We start from the raw sequence: 7591 nt of genomic DNA, 5'->3' as shown, positions 1-7591 counted from the left end.
ATGGGCACTATCACTGCTTGCTGTCAGGGAGGCTGCCAGACAATTTTCCATGCACACTCTGGGCTGGGGGGCAGTCAACCACCAGTACACACAGCAGAACCTAAACCCATACCATTATTGCTAAGCAGCAAGACAGGGGCCCATTGCACTCCCACGGGGCCTTTTTAAATGCAATCCATAACCCGGATTTGCCAGGAACCCTTCTTACTCCTCCTACTTGCATGTGACACTGGGCTTAGGATCTGCATAGGAAACACACACACAAGCACACACCTACCTTTGTTGCCTGCAGATGCCTCCTTGGCTGTCCCCAAACGGTATCAAACCAACACCCACGGGAAGCTGTAAGCATAGAGGACATGCCTGCACCCCATTGGACTTACCTGTGTGGGTTAAATCCGGGTTATTTGACAACCTATGGCGGTGATGGTTCTGCTCAGGCAGAGCAGTGCTGATGCTCCTCATAAAGCTGTCGCTGCTGTGAAGGTTCTAGGTGACATCACAAATCCCTTTGGTTACATACACAACAAAGCTGGGTTGTTGTTGTTTACACTCTGCAAGGCCTGTGGAAGTGAGTGACATCATAGCACTGTAGTTCTGAGGGTTCAAGATGGATGCAACAATCTCCTGTTGCTTCTATGAAGGCCGTAATAGACGACATCACCAAACAGCTCCATAGTCACATACACAGCAAAGGAGAGATGTTGTTTACACCTAGTGATGTCAGTGGTATTGAGTGACATCACAGCACAGTGCTAAGGCTCCTGGGCCTGGACACAGCAGCGGCTGCAATATCTCAACGGAGAATACGTTTATATCTATGTGTGTGTGTGCGCATATATATATATATATATATATATATATATATATATATATATATATTTCTCCGCCGAAATCACTTTTAAACCCATTTCCACCTTTTTTTCCCTTCTCTTCCTCTTACTTTTTTTTCACGTTTTTTTACGTTTTTCTCCTTTTCGCCTCTTTTCTGGGCGTATTATTCTTCTTTTTCTTCTTTTTTTTCGTCTAATGCATACCCCATCAGTGCAGCAATGCTTATTCAATACCGCCAGCAGATGGAGACACTGGGGGATAATTTTCTAAGGATTTATACTGATTTTTCCTGTCTGAATTTGTCGCACAGAAAGTTGCAGGCCAAATATGTGTGACATTTCTGCGACTTTAGCTTCTAGAGCATTTTTACAACATTATACATAGGTGCTGAATACATAAAAAGCGACTGTTCAGCGACAGACAAGTCGCATCGGCTGAAAGTAGGCCAGAATGTCAGTCCATGTTGGAGCAGGTTTAGATACAGTCTAAAGCATAGATCTCAAAGTCTGTGCACAGAATTTAGCAAGGGCCTCGCACCTTCTGATGCATCAGGTAGGTGCACAATAGCATAGCCTAACCCTCTGTACTTTGGTCTATATTGATGCGGGACATAGACAGCCAGCTGATGACCAATCCATTAGTGCAATGGATGGCTGGAAGCATTTGTCTTTGCCTTTGCAATACCACAGAAGCAATGCATGGTCAATGTACAGCAATGACACACCTGTGTGAACAGCCAGGAGACCCCCCCCCCCCCCATGTTATGTTACATAGTTACATAGTTAGTACGGTCGAAAAAAGACATATGTCCATCACGTTCAACCAGGGAATTAAGGGGTAGGGGTGTGGCGCGATATTGGGGAAGGGATGAGATTTTATATTTCTTCATAAGCATTAATCTTATTTTGTCAATTAGGAACATTCAGCACCCACCCGCTATCAAGGCAGCTGCCTATCATGTCATGCCCTACCTGCACAGGTGTGCTGGCTACTCAAATGATCCAATTAAGGAGGCCATTTAGTCAGCAGCAGCAGAAGTCCTGTGCCTGGACGCTCCAACAGGGGCCAGACACAAGCAGAAGCAGAAGCAGCAGAAGCAGCAGCAGCACCACCTTTTGTTTTTTGGCTGCAGCAGCAGCAAGGCCCACAGGGCTGGCTAGCTGGCTAGCCAGCAAGCAGGTAGCAATGAAAGTAGGAATCTTTCTTTTTAACCCTGTAAGGGGGTGGTGCACTGTACCCGAAGATACTGCCATATCGGGTCAATGCATAGGGCGACGGAAGCAAGCTTCGAAATCGGCCCCCGTTCTCAAAAATCCATTTAATATATGGTCCCCAGATAGGGGACGTATCAGATATTAAACTGATAAGAACAGATACTACACTTGATCTTAGCCAAAAGGCCGAGAAGCGATAACCGTGAAAGGGGCGGGCCCAACAAGGTCCCCTTCATGGGCACTATCACTGCTTGCTGTCAGGGAGGCTGCCAGACAATTTTCCATGCACACTCTGGGCTGGGGGGCAGTCAACCACCAGTACACACAGCAGAACCTAAACCCATACCATTATTGCTAAGCAGCAAGACAGGGGCCCATTGCACTCCCACGGGGCCTTTTTAAATGCAATCCATAACCCGGATTTGCCAGGAACCCTTCTTACTCCTCCTACTTGCATGTGACACTGGGCTTAGGATCTGCATAGGAAACACACACACAAGCACACACCTACCTTTGTTGCCTGCAGATGCCTCCTTGGCTGTCCCCAAACGGTATCAAACCAACACCCACGGGAAGCTGTAAGCATAGAGGACATGCCTGCACCCCATTGGACTTACCTGTGTGGGTTAAATCCGGGTTATTTGACAACCTATGGCGGTGATGGTTCTGCTCAGGCAGAGCAGTGCTGATGCTCCTCATAAAGCTGTCGCTGCTGTGAAGGTTCTAGGTGACATCACAAATCCCTTTGGTTACATACACAACAAAGCTGGGTTGTTGTTGTTTACACTCTGCAAGGCCTGTGGAAGTGAGTGACATCATAGCACTGTAGTTCTGAGGGTTCAAGATGGATGCAACAATCTCCTGTTGCTTCTATGAAGGCCGTAATAGACGACATCACCAAACAGCTCCATAGTCACATACACAGCAAAGGAGAGATGTTGTTTACACCTAGTGATGTCAGTGGTATTGAGTGACATCACAGCACAGTGCTAAGGCTCCTGGGCCTGGACACAGCAGCGGCTGCAATATCTCAACGGAGAATACGTTTATATCTATGTGTGTGTGTGCGCATATATATATATATATATATATATATATATATATATATATATATATATTTCTCCGCCGAAATCACTTTTAAACCCATTTCCACCTTTTTTTCCCTTCTCTTCCTCTTACTTTTTTTTCACGTTTTTTTACGTTTTTCTCCTTTTCGCCTCTTTTCTGGGCGTATTATTCTTCTTTTTCTTCTTTTTTTTCGTCTAATGCATACCCCATCAGTGCAGCAATGCTTATTCAATACCGCCAGCAGATGGAGACACTGGGGGATAATTTTCTAAGGATTTATACTGATTTTTCCTGTCTGAATTTGTCGCACAGAAAGTTGCAGGCCAAATATGTGTGACATTTCTGCGACTTTAGCTTCTAGAGCATTTTTACAACATTATACATAGGTGCTGAATACATAAAAAGCGACTGTTCAGCGACAGACAAGTCGCATCGGCTGAAAGTAGGCCAGAATGTCAGTCCATGTTGGAGCAGGTTTAGATACAGTCTAAAGCATAGATCTCAAAGTCTGTGCACAGAATTTAGCAAGGGCCTCGCACCTTCTGATGCATCAGGTAGGTGCACAATAGCATAGCCTAACCCTCTGTACTTTGGTCTATATTGATGCGGGACATAGACAGCCAGCTGATGACCAATCCATTAGTGCAATGGATGGCTGGAAGCATTTGTCTTTGCCTTTGCAATACCACAGAAGCAATGCATGGTCAATGTACAGCAATGACACACCTGTGTGAACAGCCAGGAGACCCCCCCCCCCCCCATGTTATGTTACATAGTTACATAGTTAGTACGGTCGAAAAAAGACATATGTCCATCACGTTCAACCAGGGAATTAAGGGGTAGGGGTGTGGCGCGATATTGGGGAAGGGATGAGATTTTATATTTCTTCATAAGCATTAATCTTATTTTGTCAATTAGGAACATTCAGCACCCACCCGCTATCAAGGCAGCTGCCTATCATGTCATGCCCTACCTGCACAGGTGTGCTGGCTACTCAAATGATCCAATTAAGGAGGCCATTTAGTCAGCAGCAGCAGCAGTCCTGTGCCTGGACGCTCCAACAGGGGCCAGACACAAGCAGAAGCAGAAGCAGCAGAAGCAGCAGCAGCACCACCTTTTGTTTTTTGGCTGCAGCAGCAGCAAGGCCCACAGGGCTGGCTAGCTGGCTAGCCAGCAAGCAGGTAGCAATGAAAGTAGGAATCTTTCTTTTTAACCCTGTAAGGGGGTGGTGCACTGTACCCGAAGATACTGCCATATCGGGTCAATGCATAGGGCGACGGAAGCAAGCTTCGAAATCGGCCCCCGTTCTCAAAAATCCATTTAATATATGGTCCCCAGATAGGGGACGTATCAGATATTAAACTGATAAGAACAGATACTACACTTGATCTTAGCCAAAAGGCCGAGAAGCGATAACCGTGAAAGGGGCGGGCCCAACAAGGTCCCCTTCATGGGCACTATCACTGCTTGCTGTCAGGGAGGCTGCCAGACAATTTTCCATGCACACTCTGGGCTGGGGGGCAGTCAACCACCAGTACACACAGCAGAACCTAAACCCATACCATTATTGCTAAGCAGCAAGACAGGGGCCCATTGCACTCCCACGGGGCCTTTTTAAATGCAATCCATAACCCGGATTTGCCAGGAACCCTTCTTACTCCTCCTACTTGCATGTGACACTGGGCTTAGGATCTGCATAGGAAACACACACACAAGCACACACCTACCTTTGTTGCCTGCAGATGCCTCCTTGGCTGTCCCCAAACGGTATCAAACCAACACCCACGGGAAGCTGTAAGCATAGAGGACATGCCTGCACCCCATTGGACTTACCTGTGTGGGTTAAATCCGGGTTATTTGACAACCTATGGCGGTGATGGTTCTGCTCAGGCAGAGCAGTGCTGATGCTCCTCATAAAGCTGTCGCTGCTGTGAAGGTTCTAGGTGACATCACAAATCCCTTTGGTTACATACACAACAAAGCTGGGTTGTTGTTGTTTACACTCTGCAAGGCCTGTGGAAGTGAGTGACATCATAGCACTGTAGTTCTGAGGGTTCAAGATGGATGCAACAATCTCCTGTTGCTTCTATGAAGGCCGTAATAGACGACATCACCAAACAGCTCCATAGTCACATACACAGCAAAGGAGAGATGTTGTTTACACCTAGTGATGTCAGTGGTATTGAGTGACATCACAGCACAGTGCTAAGGCTCCTGGGCCTGGACACAGCAGCGGCTGCAATATCTCAACGGAGAATACGTTTATATCTATGTGTGTGTGTGCGCATATATATATATATATATATATATATATATATATATATATATATATATATTCTCCGCCGAAATCACTTTTAAACCCATTTCCACCTTTTTTTCCCTTCTCTTCCTCTTACTTTTTTTTCACGTTTTTTTACGTTTTTCTCCTTTTCGCCTCTTTTCTGGGCGTATTATTCTTCTTTTTCTTCTTTTTTTTCGTCTAATGCATACCCCATCAGTGCAGCAATGCTTATTCAATACCGCCAGCAGATGGAGACACTGGGGGATAATTTTCTAAGGATTTATACTGATTTTTCCTGTCTGAATTTGTCGCACAGAAAGTTGCAGGCCAAATATGTGTGACATTTCTGCGACTTTAGCTTCTAGAGCATTTTTACAACATTATACATAGGTGCTGAATACATAAAAAGCGACTGTTCAGCGACAGACAAGTCGCATCGGCTGAAAGTAGGCCAGAATGTCAGTCCATGTTGGAGCAGGTTTAGATACAGTCTAAAGCATAGATCTCAAAGTCTGTGCACAGAATTTAGCAAGGGCCTCGCACCTTCTGATGCATCAGGTAGGTGCACAATAGCATAGCCTAACCCTCTGTACTTTGGTCTATATTGATGCGGGACATAGACAGCCAGCTGATGACCAATCCATTAGTGCAATGGATGGCTGGAAGCATTTGTCTTTGCCTTTGCAATACCACAGAAGCAATGCATGGTCAATGTACAGCAATGACACACCTGTGTGAACAGCCAGGAGACCCCCCCCCCCCCATGTTATGTTACATAGTTACATAGTTAGTACGGTCGAAAAAAGACATATGTCCATCACGTTCAACCAGGGAATTAAGGGGTAGGGGTGTGGCGCAATATTGGGGAAGGGATGAGATTTTATATTTCTTCATAAGCATTAATCTTATTTTGTCAATTAGGAACATTCAGCACCCACCCGCTATCAAGGCAGCTGCCTATCATGTCATGCCCTACCTGCACAGGTGTGCTGGCTACTCAAATGATCCAATTAAGGAGGCCATTTAGTCAGCAGCAGCAGAAGTCCTGTGCCTGGACGCTCCAACAGGGGCCAGACACAAGCAGAAGCAGAAGCAGCAGAAGCAGCAGCAGCACCACCTTTTGTTTTTTGGCTGCAGCAGCAGCAAGGCCCACAGGGCTGGCTAGCTGGCTAGCCAGCAAGCAGGTAGCAATGAAAGTAGGAATCTTTCTTTTTAACCCTGTAAGGGGGTGGTGCACTGTACCCGAAGATACTGCCATATCGGGTCAATGCATAGGGCGACGGAAGCAAGCTTCGAAATCGGCCCCCGTTCTCAAAAATCCATTTAATATATGGTCCCCAGATAGGGGACGTATCAGATATTAAACTGATAAGAACAGATACTACACTTGATCTTAGCCAAAAGGCCGAGAAGCGATAACCGTGAAAGGGGCGGGCCCAACAAGGTCCCCTTCATGGGCACTATCACTGCTTGCTGTCAGGGAGGCTGCCAGACAATTTTCCATGCACACTCTGGGCTGGGGGGCAGTCAACCACCAGTACACACAGCAGAACCTAAACCCATACCATTATTGCTAAGCAGCAAGACAGGGGCCCATTGCACTCCCACGGGGCCTTTTTAAATGCAATCCATAACCCGGATTTGCCAGGAACCCTTCTTACTCCTCCTACTTGCATGTGACACTGGGCTTAGGATCTGCATAGGAAACACACACACAAGCACACACCTACCTTTGTTGCCTGCAGATGCCTCCTTGGCTGTCCCCAAACGGTATCAAACCAACACCCACGGGAAGCTGTAAGCATAGAGGACATGCCTGCACCCCATTGGACTTACCTGTGTGGGTTAAATCCGGGTTATTTGACAACCTATGGCGGTGATGGTTCTGCTCAGGCAGAGCAGTGCTGATGCTCCTCATAAAGCTGTCGCTGCTGTGAAGGTTCTAGGTGACATCACAAATCCCTTTGGTTACATACACAACAAAGCTGGGTTGTTGTTGTTTACACTCTGCAAGGCCTGTGGAAGTGAGTGACATCATAGCACTGTAGTTCTGAGGGTTCAAGATGGATGCAACAATCTCCTGTTGCTTCTATGAAGGCCGTAATAGACGACATCACCAAACAGCTCCATAGTCACATACACAGCAAAGGAGAGATGTTGTTTACACCTAGTGATGTCAGTGGTATTGAGTGAC

At 46.4% G+C, this 7591-nt stretch overlaps 3 non-coding genes across 3 annotated transcripts; all 3 read right to left on the bottom strand.

Annotated features, from left to right (window-relative positions):
• Positions 1–2055: 2055 nt before the first annotated feature.
• LOC130306188 (U2 spliceosomal RNA) lies at positions 2056–2246 on the bottom strand. Its single transcript, XR_008855577.1, has one exon. It is a non-coding gene; the product is annotated as a U2 spliceosomal RNA (small nuclear RNA).
• Positions 2247–4339: 2093 nt separating this feature from the next.
• Positions 4340–4530, bottom strand: LOC130306186 (U2 spliceosomal RNA). Its single transcript, XR_008855575.1, has one exon. It is a non-coding gene; the product is annotated as a U2 spliceosomal RNA (small nuclear RNA).
• Positions 4531–6623: 2093 nt separating this feature from the next.
• LOC130306185 (U2 spliceosomal RNA) lies at positions 6624–6814 on the bottom strand. The gene has a single exon (XR_008855574.1). It is a non-coding gene; the product is annotated as a U2 spliceosomal RNA (small nuclear RNA).
• Between the last annotated feature and the right edge of the window lie 777 nt (positions 6815–7591).

This window comes from Hyla sarda, unplaced genomic scaffold (assembly GCF_029499605.1).
Source record: "Hyla sarda isolate aHylSar1 unplaced genomic scaffold, aHylSar1.hap1 scaffold_1358, whole genome shotgun sequence".
Taxonomy (NCBI): domain Eukaryota; kingdom Metazoa; phylum Chordata; class Amphibia; order Anura; family Hylidae; genus Hyla; species Hyla sarda.
The sequence above is the reverse complement of the archived record's forward strand: the minus strand, read 5'-3'. Positions and strand labels throughout refer to the sequence as shown.